The 12,014-nt window shown below is 44.5% G+C and overlaps 1 protein-coding gene across 1 annotated transcript in view; it reads right to left on the bottom strand.

The window, feature by feature from the left end:
- Positions 1 to 11,526, bottom strand: part of LATS2 (large tumor suppressor kinase 2) — a 114,471-nt gene extending 102,945 nt beyond the window's left edge. Inside the window, exon 1 of the mRNA XM_090273681.1 lies at positions 11,336 to 11,526. The gene's annotated coding sequence lies outside the window, so the exon portion shown is untranslated. The remainder of the gene's footprint in view (positions 1 to 11,335) is intronic.
- Positions 11,527 to 12,014: the final 488 nt, after the last annotated feature.

Below are 12,014 nucleotides of genomic sequence, written 5' to 3'. Positions count from 1 at the left end.
CAATGAAAAGACTGGGCCTTGGGACTGGGTAGAGTCCCCTGGCAGAGTGAAGCCTAAATGCATGGCACCATACACGCCCTCTCGAACAGTGTCACCTCCACACCAGCATACTGAGACATACAGTGAGGAGCGGCTTCCACAGAGCCCCACTCTTGCAGACCACATGTCCAACAGATATCCTAGTTATAAAGCCAACGAGTACATGTGACATATTTCTGTGCTGATGTCAGTGTTTAGGCATGAACTGAGAAATACCAAGTGCACGCTCCCCTAAACAAAATCCAGATCAGATGTCCTGGTGTCTTTTTTCTCCAGCCCCACCCCCCCAACACTTTATAATAAAAATTTTCAAACATACAGAAAAGTTGGAAGAATTATTCAGTGACATTCCTTAAACCCACCACTGGGAGAGCTCCTTGTTTGGAGGAAGAGGATACCATGCCCCATTCTCATTTTTCTTCCATCTCCCTCCAGTCTTATAGGATGAACTGGTCCTAGGAATGCCAAAGGTATTGTCCCTGCCCTTTTAAGTGAATATGTAAAATAGCACCTATGGGCAAACTGTGCTCTTGCCCAAATCATTTGGAAAGGATGAAACTTTCCTTGGTCTCATTAAGAATGAAGTACTTCCTCAGCTTGAGACTTTGTATTCCAGGTTTTAGTTTTAAGACAGTGGCTTTCATGGCACAATTAAGAACTTTGAAAGATTTTTCATGAGACTTCTCATTAGTCAAATTGAGACTGCAACTGGAAATGAGCCACTCTGACACACTACTGTATCATTTTTAGAAATTTATTTTTAGAGAGAGAGAGGAAGGGAGGGAGAAAGAGAGGGAGTGAAACATTGATGTATGAGAGATACATCAATTGGTTCCCTCCCACATGCCCCCCAACTGGTTATCTGGCCTGCAACCCAGGCATGTGCCCTTACTGGGAATTGAACCAGCACTTTTTGGTTCGCAGGCCGGCACTCAATCCACTGAGCCACACCAGTCAGGGCTGTATCATTTTCATAAGAGGTAATATATGGATATTTTCTCTCATCACAAATTTTATTAATATCACCATAAGGCCTCATTGATGTGAATTTTAACAAATGGGGTTATCAAGCAAAATAAACCTAATTTTGGACATTTCTTTGACATCATCAACTATTTTGAATATACTTTAAAACAAACTACAAGACACTGGAATTTTAAAACTGTAACACAACTCACAGAACAAAAACATCTCATTTTCAAATCTGGAGCTGAGACATGTACTAAATCCTACACATAATATAGGTGGCTCATGAAAAAAAAAATGTGAGAGTAATATGTTAAGCATCCTTTAATTTGGCTCTACCCAACCCAATCCCAATTCTCAATCCAATTCTAGAAAATACTATCAAATGTTCAAGAATTTGCATTCTCATTCCCCCTAGTGCTTCATGAACCCACACTGGCTGCCAGCACATATCAAGCACCAACCAAGGAACCAACCAAACCTGTCTCACAGGACCTGCACTAATGAATCCGCTGTCATTTTTAAAAACAGAATTTCTTGGACCTAAAATTTCAGTTATCCTTTAAATCATATCCTTACTATAATTACCTAGCAAAGATGGAACTAAATCAGGCAGACAGGCAAGGACTCCAGTCTGATGCTACTCCAGTCTGATGCTAGAGTGTCATAAGCCACCAGGCTAACAGAACCTACACAAGGGCTAACCCTCATAATGAGGATCTCTGAGGAAATCAGTGATTACATTCCTCTAAGAATGCAGAAAAACTCTCCAATAAAGCGTCATTGTGTGAGAAACGTTCACCCGGACACAGGACTTCAGCAGCAAAGCAAGGTGTTTATTCACGAGTCTGCAGAAGACTGGTTTTATACTAACAGGATTAGCTTCCCCTCTCCTCTCCCCAGTTTCTCCATTACTGGTTAATCTGAGTTCACAATCTAACGCAATTAACTACATAACTTAGGGTGTGATTAACTAAGGGTAACCTAGTTACAGGTCTATCTCCAACTTAACTGCAAAGTTATCTAGCTACATCTTCCCACTTCTCTGTGTTTGGTAACAACAATCTTCCTCCTTTTGATCCCAGAGATATGTGTGAGTAGCTGTAGCAGGTCATTTCCTCGTCTTTTTTCCATGATTCATATGTTAATTACTCCTACTGGTTTAAGAGTCACTGGCTTGCTTCTTTATCCCTAACAATTCCCGCTGTCTCTTTTGGAAAACTGGCTAATCAAACCTCTAATCTGTCCCTTCGAAACTCATGAGGATTTGTGGATTCTCTGCCTCAGGGCAAGGATTTTGTTCAGCCTCCAGGAGGAGGAGACTATTCTGTTTGCAAATTACTGGCATCTGTTTAGTTAGTGCAGTCTCAATTAATCTCTGAGCTAAACCTCCCATGCAGGGAATCATGCAGCAGCCTAAAGGAGTAAGGACACCTGCTACTACAATGAGGGAGGGGAAACAAGAGCTGACTTAATCATTCCTGTCCAATTGCCAAACCAGTTTTCTAACCATCCTGATATAGGACTGTTGATGCCTGAGTTTTCTGCTAGTTCATTTACTGGAGTGGTCAATCCCTGTAGAGCCTTAGTGATAGTCCCACCAGGAGCTATATTATTGGGGATAAAAGTGCAATCCTGTCCCTCAAGCACTACACGTAACCTCCTTTTTCTGCTAGCATCATATCCAATGTTGTCCTAGTCTCCCAGGTCATCAGACTGGTGGCATCTAACTATTGAACTATTTCTTCTATAACATCCATGGTATAATTAATAAATCTCTGTCAATTATAATAAATATACTTTAACAAATCAACACTCTTATTAATTGTTGACCATCAGAAGAGGACTGACTCAAACCCTGCCATTATTTGATTCCTAGCCTTAAACTCATCTGGAACTCCTTTAGGGACCCCAGTGGCATCGAAATAGATGTGAGGATCGAATGATCCACCAGGGGCTGTTGACCTCTTTTTCGTCACCATTCTATAGTCAAAATCCCTCCCATCTCCTTGGGGCCTTGGAAGAACCAAAACCATTTGTACAACTAAGATTCTAGCTACCAGCCATAGCTATACAAAGGACTCTTGAAGGCTGTCCTCTTCCCCCACCCTCCAATTACAGGCTCTGGGGAATTTGGGGGACCTTACTCTATAACAATTCCCCCCTCTCAGACTTAAGACCCTTTATAATCTTATAGAGGGCAACTGGTTAAAACCTCATGCTCCTCTATCTGCTTCAAACTGGACATGGCCGTCGTCCTACCTACCCTTGGATCTAGAAATCCCTAATCGAGTGGGAATGAGGAAGGGAGAGGGCCCTTCCCAATGGGGATGGATTTTGTAAAGTCCCCAGGCAGCAGCATGCTCAGTTTCCAATGGCTGGCACTACTGGACAAACTGGCATCTTTGTTGTATTCTGGGGGCAACAGATTTGGCAACAGGGTTAAAAGGCATAACTAAAACTATAACCCCTAGATGACAACAGGCAGGGATTAATGTTTAATGTCCTATAGTAAGAAAATTGGCTTCTTTGGCAGAAGGTATGCAAGGCATGTCACACCTGCTCAAAGCCCTTTTGCATACTAAAATTAGTTCGGGCTGAGGGGAATATTTTAGGATTTTCCCCTTCTCAGAACTCTGGGCCCTTTCTGTCCAAGCTATGGGACAGAAAAAGAGAAACCTGTTTTAAAGTGAAGCCCACAGACTGCCCCACACCTTACTAACCAAACCACTTAGTTCAGCCAAACCACTGAGTCTCAGGAGGTGGCGATACAGATGGGCTTCTTAATAGGCCTATATATATAGAACATTACTCAGGTAATATGATTATAGACTTATGCCCTATACAAACACAAGGAAGAATCTACATGTTAATTCACACAACATAACCCACAAACCAGTCTCTGAATCTGTAAGACTGTAGAGACATCCAGCCACAGGGCCTTTGCTGCAGTGATATTTAACAGGCCCTCCTTGCCTGTAGATTGAACATTTTTGATGATGTTACAAACTTAGTTTTAACTTCTAAATGAAAACAAACTTTTAAAGACAGCTGCACGAGTTTATAGTCTACCACTGAGCATTGTGATTTTCCTCAAATCATGATTTTTCTCCTTTAGATTATCCTCCTTGTTATTAAAGGAACTGCATTAAGTCCAGTTTTAATTTAGCCTGTTCATCTGAATAAACACAACAACAGCAGAAATAGATCACATATTATCTTTTAAGTCTGCTTTGCTGGAACTCACACAAGGAACCTTCAGGTTGACTTTCAGTCTGCCCTTCTGGGCACAGAATTTGAGCCACACACCTGCCATCTGGCCTTGCCTGTAAAACCCATGTTTTTTACAAGTCCTTCAGGCTTTCCATTGTGCCTTAGGTTCCTCCTAGCCATCTATCAGGAAAGCAACCTTTGTTCCTTCCCTAGAAAGATTTCCATGAACCACTCATCAACCAGGGTATCAGGCTTTTTCCTCCTTGGCTTTCATTAGCCTTAAAAGTCAACTCCCATTCCTTGGGGCTTTCTGGTGACAACCAGAACCTAGGCATGACATGCCAGTCAAAGCCTCAGCTGACAAAACCACCATTAGCAACTGGTCTTATTAGTTTTATGCAAAAGAATCCTATGTCACTTCTTACTTCTTAAGAATCACAAATACTGCAGGGTTCAGGTTAGGGAAGAAAATATAAAGGCGTGAAGAAAAATCCTTGTCCTTCAAAATTGCATTTTTATGCATTATGTATACTTTCCATTACTAAAACCATACAATTTCTTCTCAAAACTTTTATAAACTTCTAACAAACCTTTCCATTTTCATGCCTTACATTTTCCCTGGTTCCCTTTCTTTCAAGTGAAATTTTAAATTTCCCTGGGAAACCTCAATTTTTCCTTTCAGAGCATAAAGAGAATAATAATTCAAAACACAGATGGCTAGGCCCTCTCTCTCCAGAATGCCCACTGGCCTCCTAGAGAGACGTGCCCTTGGCAGACATGCTCACTTGCCAAGGCTCGAGCACACAGCAGCCCTAATGACCCTTCCTGGGTCTTGGGTAGGAAAAGGAATTTTTGCCAACCAGTTTACAGACAACCTTTCCTAGGTCTCATTGGTCAAAAACAGATACAGAGAATTCCACAAAAGAACAGACCACAGTACGCTTTTATAAAATCAGAACACAAGGAGCTGAGGTCTTCTTTTCCCAGGTTTAAAACTTCCATAACTTTCCTTTTTATCATTACGACTATCCACAGACCTTCTGCAACATTCACAAACTTTCTAAATACCCTTTACTCCTTTAAATTTAATCAAAACATGCTTCCAATCCTTGTTCTTTTCCACACTGTGAAGGACTATACTCAAACTCAGTGTCTGGCAGCTGAAAGATCCTAGACTTGCAGAGATATCCTGCAGCTTTTTGAAGTTTTTGAAGTTCCTGCTTCTCCTCACTTTTAATGCACACTTTTTGAGCTCCCCTGAGGAGTTTTTCAATTGTTTTATGTGGCCCATTCATCTACTTGCTGCAATTTCTTACAAATATCTGCCCAGGTTCTATTACAATGGTGACTTTTAAGACTCCCTGCCCTACAGATTTCTCTGGATTTAAACCAGAATACTTCCTCATCTGGTCTCTGAGCTTCTGTAGCAATGCTGATGGAGGTGTATCTCGAATGCATTGGAGACATTCTGTGCTTGGGGAATGGACTCCTTGATTCCCCTGATGATGAGGCTCCTATGGACTCTCATTTGAGCCCTATCCTCTGGCCTGCTATCCAATTCAGGGTCTATACGGGGAAACTTCTCTTCGGCCGGGACAATTCCCTGACCAGGAGGATGTTTCCTTTCCCATATTCTCATAGCAGCCTATCTGATCATTCCCCTCTCTTCCCTACTGAAGATGTCTAGTATAGACATTAATTCTGTCCACATGTATATGCTGCGTCCAGGGAACTGATCTAATTGTTCTGCTAATACAAAGGGGTCCTCTACCAAGCACTTCATATCGTGCTTGAAGTTTCTAACTTTAGTGCTTGTTGGAGGAGCATTTGACATATCCAATATATCCTGGATCCATGGAGACCTCCCTAAGGGGAAACATCGGCTGCTCTGAGGGAATGGGAAAGTTCTTCAGGTCTTGCTTACATTGTTCTCATTCTTTTCTTAATCTAGAATAAGTTCCCGCCAGTGTCGTGGGTGTCATGGCCACAGCTACCAGTTGGGCAGCTGTTAGGTGTCCCTGGCCTGATTCGTCTGCACTGTCTTTCCGGGGTGCCTCTGCCCAGTTGGCTGCCGGCTGGCCAGGGTTGTAAGGTGGCGGGAGACAGGACAGAGGGTCCCAGGCTTTATCTCCTTTTTCTTTTACAGGGAAGAGACCTATAGACCTGCTGGTAGGTGGTAACCAGCAGAGAGCATATTTCTTCTCTTCCTTAGAAGCTGATGTCTGATCACTCACATATAAGATCAGGGCTTCACAAACCTAAGTTTCATCAGACCCAAATTGGGGCCAGAAAACAGACTGCCCCTTAATGGGTTCCTGTGGACAAAAGAGATAGCTATATTTTACCATTTTCTGTTTCTTTTTTCTTATTCTGGGTCTGGGGATCTTCTCCCCAATGCTCTAACATTTTCCCTACATCTTTAGTTTCCCTAGGCTTAGAATTTTTATTTTCCATCCTCAGTTGATTCCTGTGGCTGTGGCTGAATCTGGTTGTGTCCTCAACCCCCATTACTGGAGATTTCTTAAACATGAACCCATAGGCTCAACCCCCATATTGGAAGTTTCTTGCTTACACCCTGTATAACTCAATCCCCCATACTGGAATTTTCTTGTATACAGACCCCGCATACTCAACCCCCTTTTCTGGAGATTTCTTGTAAACGGAAACACTGTTAGCTCAACCCCCTGTATTGGAGGTTTCTTGCCTATGGCCTGTGAACTCAACCCCCCTTATTGGAGGTTTCCGGTCCACGCCCTGTGTGCTCAACCACCTGTATTGGAGATTTCTTGCACACAAGCCTGTAAGCTCAACCACCCATATTGGAAGTTACTTGCTCACAGCCCTCAGCCACACACACACATTCGATCTCTGAGGATGCCCAACCACCAAAGCAGTAATTAAGCCTATTTTCTTACATTGGCCCGTGCACGAGGTTGCCTGGTTACCGCAGTGTTTACTTTTGTTTCCCCTGAGTCGGTTCTACTGCTGTCTCAACAAGGAGTCTCTGGACCGTTTCCGGACACTGTGAGGTGGGTGAGCCTGGGTCGAGCAGGCCACCCAAAAGCGGGTAGAACACAGCTCCCTGTCTTAGCTCAGAGCCCCTTCCCGCACACAGGCGGAGAATCCCAGATGAGCCCCCAGATTGTGAGAAATGCTCACAATAAAAACCAGGACACAGGACTTCAGCAGCAAAGTGAGGCATTTATTCACAAGTCTGCAGAGTCGAGCACTCCACCAGCCAGGAGCATGTGCACACAAAGTAGACAAAGAAAACCAGTTTTATACTAATGCAGTTAGCTCCCCTCCCTAACATGATTAGCTCCCCCTTCTCTCTCCCCCATTTCTCTATTACTGGTTAATCTGGGTTCACAATCTAACGCCATTAACTACTTAACTCAGGGTGTGGTTAAGTAAGGATAATCTAGTTACAGGTCTATCTCCAACTTATTTGCAAAGTTATCTAGCCACATCTTCCCATTTCTGTGTTTGGTGACAACAATCTTCCTCATTTTGACCTCAGAGATATGTGTGAGGAGTTGCAGAATGTCATTTCCTGGCCCCTTTTCCTTGATTCATCTGTTAATTACCTCCTATTGGTTTGAGAGTCACTGGCTTCTTTATCCCTTACAATTGCAGTGGGCTTAGAAGTGCCATATTTGTGTCAAATACTCTGCTGGACATTATGAGATCTCATACAGACAGAAGAGGTCTTACCTCTAAATAAAGCTTACAATCTAGGGAAAAAGCAAACCATCACATCCTCTATTAGCTTTGTGTGTGATATCCATATGATAAAGGGCACAGGATAGGTCTCCTTCATTCCACTCCATACCCCAGCAGGGGTATTTCAGTCTTTGAGAAAGCCCTGTTTCCTGTGTACCCTCCTCCCTCCAAGTTTCGGGTGTACTTCAGGTAGGGAGTCAGAACACAGAACCCAGTGCAGGTGCCTATTTGGAGACACTCTCCTAGAGAAAGGAGCGTTTCACCAAAACTGGAAAGGATAAAGGGATGACTGGGTGAATTATGAAGCTATTTTTGGAATCTGGAACTTCCTGTGAAGACTCAAACAGAAGAGGAAGATAGAACAAGCAGATAATGTTGGGGAGGGAGCAGGTACTATCTGGGTCCATTTAATGAAAACAGTGGAGTGAGACTCATGAGGTATGATGGAGTTAATTTGTACTGAAGCATGCTGGTCCTCAGTATTCCTGCTCAAGATAACTGCCTGGAGGCAATGAGGCCTAGACTCCAAAGGGAGGCCCATACCATTCAAAAGCCAGCTTTCATTCTTAAGAAGATCCTTACCATCCTAACTAACTTAGAGGCTTTACGATCTGCCTCTGCCACAATATTGGACCCAATAGTTAACAGTAAGTACAAACCACTGACACTAAATATAAGATTTTTCATTTCTCCTCCTAAAAAATTCCTATGAATGTCAAATATTGGCACACAAACAAAAAGTATGCAATTAATTAAATTTTGTTTAGTCCTCACCTAAGGATATGTTTATTGATTTTAGAGATATAAACATCAATCAGCTGCCTTTCATATGCTCCCTCCCAGGGATCGAACCCGTAATCTTTTTGGTGTACGGGAAATGCTCCAACCAACTGAGCCACCAGGGCATGCAATTAACTTAAAATCACCTGTCACAATTAAGTTGGCATGGTCTAGATGGTAAGCAACATAAAGTTTTCATATAGTTAATGGCAAACAGTAAGCAATGTCAAATTTCCATCCTAAGCTTAGCATGATAACTATTATTTCCAACATTTTCTTGTTTTAATAATACTTTCAAAATGGAAGTATAAATCTGATAACATTAGCCTTCAAAGTACTGAGGGAACTGCTGACTAGTAATGAAACTAGTGGCCCAAGCAGGCTACCTTCAAACACAAGGAGCCACACACAGGTGCTCTAAATAATAAAGCCCCACTTCATGGGGCTGCACCCACCCAACATACAATGGAATGGTAACCCCCAACCTATGCAATTTGTAGGCCCAGTTCTGTTGAGAGAAATTACTAAGCAATAAGCTTTTTGAAAATAAATTCAGATAATTTTTTTGAGCTGCAAGTCAGTAGGGATTATCAAGCTCAACCATTCACTCTATTGATTAGGATATTTTGCTCCATGTTACAGATTAAAAAAGTAAATCATTTACAAGGTCAAGACAAAGTAAATTCTGTATTTCAAGCCCGCAATTTTTAAAAAGTCAGTAAGGAATAATATTTAGAAGTTTCACATTATTATAACAATGAAATAAAAGCAGCTTTTCAAAAAACTGCTGGTCTGAATTTTCCGGTACAAAGCAGAACACACACCCCGCCCCCCAAGCTTCCCAAAATCCTTCCTGTGTGTTTACAGTTAATTTATCAGCTTCAACACTTCCCTCACCTACACACACACACACGGAATTATGAGCCCAGGGCCGGCAACTTACAACACAGCACTTAAAATAACAAGGCATCTTATAGTAAAAACAGTCACCTCCCACCAAAGGCAAGTCCCTCCCACAAGCCCTGTGATTTGCTAAGAAATAGGTACAGCTCCAATTTACACTTGAGTCAAACTATTTAGAACTGGATAGGGAGGCTAGGAGAGTCCCTTCCAGTTCTAAAATCCATGATTCTCATAATTCACTGTAATAAACCTGCATGACATGTTCTGCTCAGATACCACTTTATGTTGCTTGACATTTGGAGATTTATTAATATTCAGCATCTTTAATTTGAAAGGCATGCTGATTTACTCACTAAACAGTACTCTATATACCTGGATAATGAGACCAATTGTATGACGTTAAAATATCTCTTGTTAATTATAATTTAAAACCGATTTTGTTAAACACTCTGCATTCTTATTTTGTAAGATTTTTCTGTTACTACCTTATTGTAACAGTAGCTAAAGAAAAAACATGGAAGATAAAACTGCTTAGTCTCTTGATTTGACACTCAGAAACAGTGATCCATCACAGAAGGACTAAAACAGAGATTTTACAAAATTTCCTAATAATCAGCCACCGGTTAGTTACTTTTTCCATTACTAAAGTAAGTTCCTCAACTACTAAGTAAAAATTTCAAGAGAATACCTGTATGAAGATCACACATATTTTGTGACTTTTCATTCAAATTACAGGGCATTCAAGTTTCTTGGTTAAATGTGGACCAGCTCCTTTTAAAATGTACATATTGGTTGACTTGGGTTTTACTTGACGAATGAACCTGTGGTTTACAAATGAGAGTTAAACCATTTTAAGAAGTCAGGATCCCTGTGACATTCAGAACACTCTCACTTATGTCCCAGAAGACAGTGAAAACGCCACAGTTCTCGTTTAAAACTCTCGTCAATATAAGCAGATCCACAAACAATGTGTCCTTCCACAGCTGTCCCAGCAAAAGAGGACTTGTCAGTGGAGGGTCTCGGAGCACACGGCAGGCAGCCGAAGACCCGGGGCCCTACTAGGTGCAGGCAGGTGTGTCCACCAGGCGCGGGGTCCACAGCCCTGGGCACTGGGACGTGGGACCAGCGCAGCAGTCGGATCTGTGCACGAAAGCATGTCGCAGACGGGAATGCCATTCCTACCGTTCCAGATGAGGCACGAGGGGAAGCACAGGGGACACTTGTGAGCACAGCAGAGCCCGCCCTCCCATGTCCTGCGGGTAAGTCGTGTGCGGCCTCCTCAGAGACCAGCCCGGAGACCATGGCACCAGCCAGTGACCTGAAGCCCGGGCCGCGGCCTTGAGAACTGAATACTCTGGGTCCAGCGAGGTTCTGAGGGAGGGGTCGGGGGAGGGGAGACCAGACAGCTCTGCCCCAGGAGGAGGGGGAGGTGACGTGCGACGGCACGGCCCGAGAGGGGGAGGGGACATGCGACGTCTCGGCTGCCTGGATGAGGGGGGTGGGGGACGTGCGACAGCGCTGCCTGAGAAGGAGACATGTCTCGGACTTCGGTCGAGGCGGGCCCCCGCGGACGTCGTCCTTAGCAGGCCCGCCCCGCGCAACAAAGCGGCGGCGCCTGTCCCGACTTCCTGGCCGCTTACCCGGGCCCGCGGCGGCGGCTCCGGGCGAGGCCCCGAAGCACAACTTCCCTGCTGCGACCCACACTCCTCACCTCGAAGCAGTTTATCGCCGTTGGGGCGCCGTCGTCCGTGGCTCTGAGGCTTCGGGCGCCGGGGGACCGGGCGCTGGTGGCGGCAGCGGCTGGTGGCTCCGCGGGGACCCAGCCGCCCCGGGAGGCGGCGCGGACGGCGGCGGTTCCATCTTCCCGGTGCTCGTGCCGCCGCTCCGACTCGCAGACCCAAGTGGGACATTCGCTACATTGTTGGCATTCCAGAGGCGTCACGTGACCGCGCGTCACGCTCGGCCCGCCCCGCCCGCGCTTCCTGGTCCCTTCCTTGTCCCGCCGCCACCTGCGGCCCGGCGCGAATTCCGCCGGCTTGGCGCAGCCCGCGGGGCGTCCTATACAAGTCGATCTTTTTAACCTAAGGGCACTGTCCTCTCGAGCATCTCACCCCACCCACGAGGCGGACAGGAAGTTAACAGGCCTGGGGGAGCCACCAAGTTGATGTCAGCCACCGAAAGTGATCGCAGAAGGGGACACAGAGTTTGCAAGTCAGGAGACTGTCACAGAGAAGGACGTCATATAAACGCCCAGATTTAATCTGTTTAACTTAATCGCGCCCGGTACCTTGCGCGTTTTGTGCACGAGTAGTGCTGTGTGGTGTACACAAAGGTGTATGTAGTGGTATTCGTCAGCAAGTGAATTTCAGCTGCAGGGCAGTCTGCACTAG

Source organism: Furipterus horrens, unplaced genomic scaffold (assembly GCF_987537825.1).
Source record: "Furipterus horrens unplaced genomic scaffold, mFurHor1.1.pri manual_scaffold_4, whole genome shotgun sequence".
Classification (NCBI taxonomy): domain Eukaryota; kingdom Metazoa; phylum Chordata; class Mammalia; order Chiroptera; family Furipteridae; genus Furipterus; species Furipterus horrens.
Note: the sequence above shows the minus strand (reverse complement) of the source record. Positions and strands in the feature narration are given on the sequence as shown.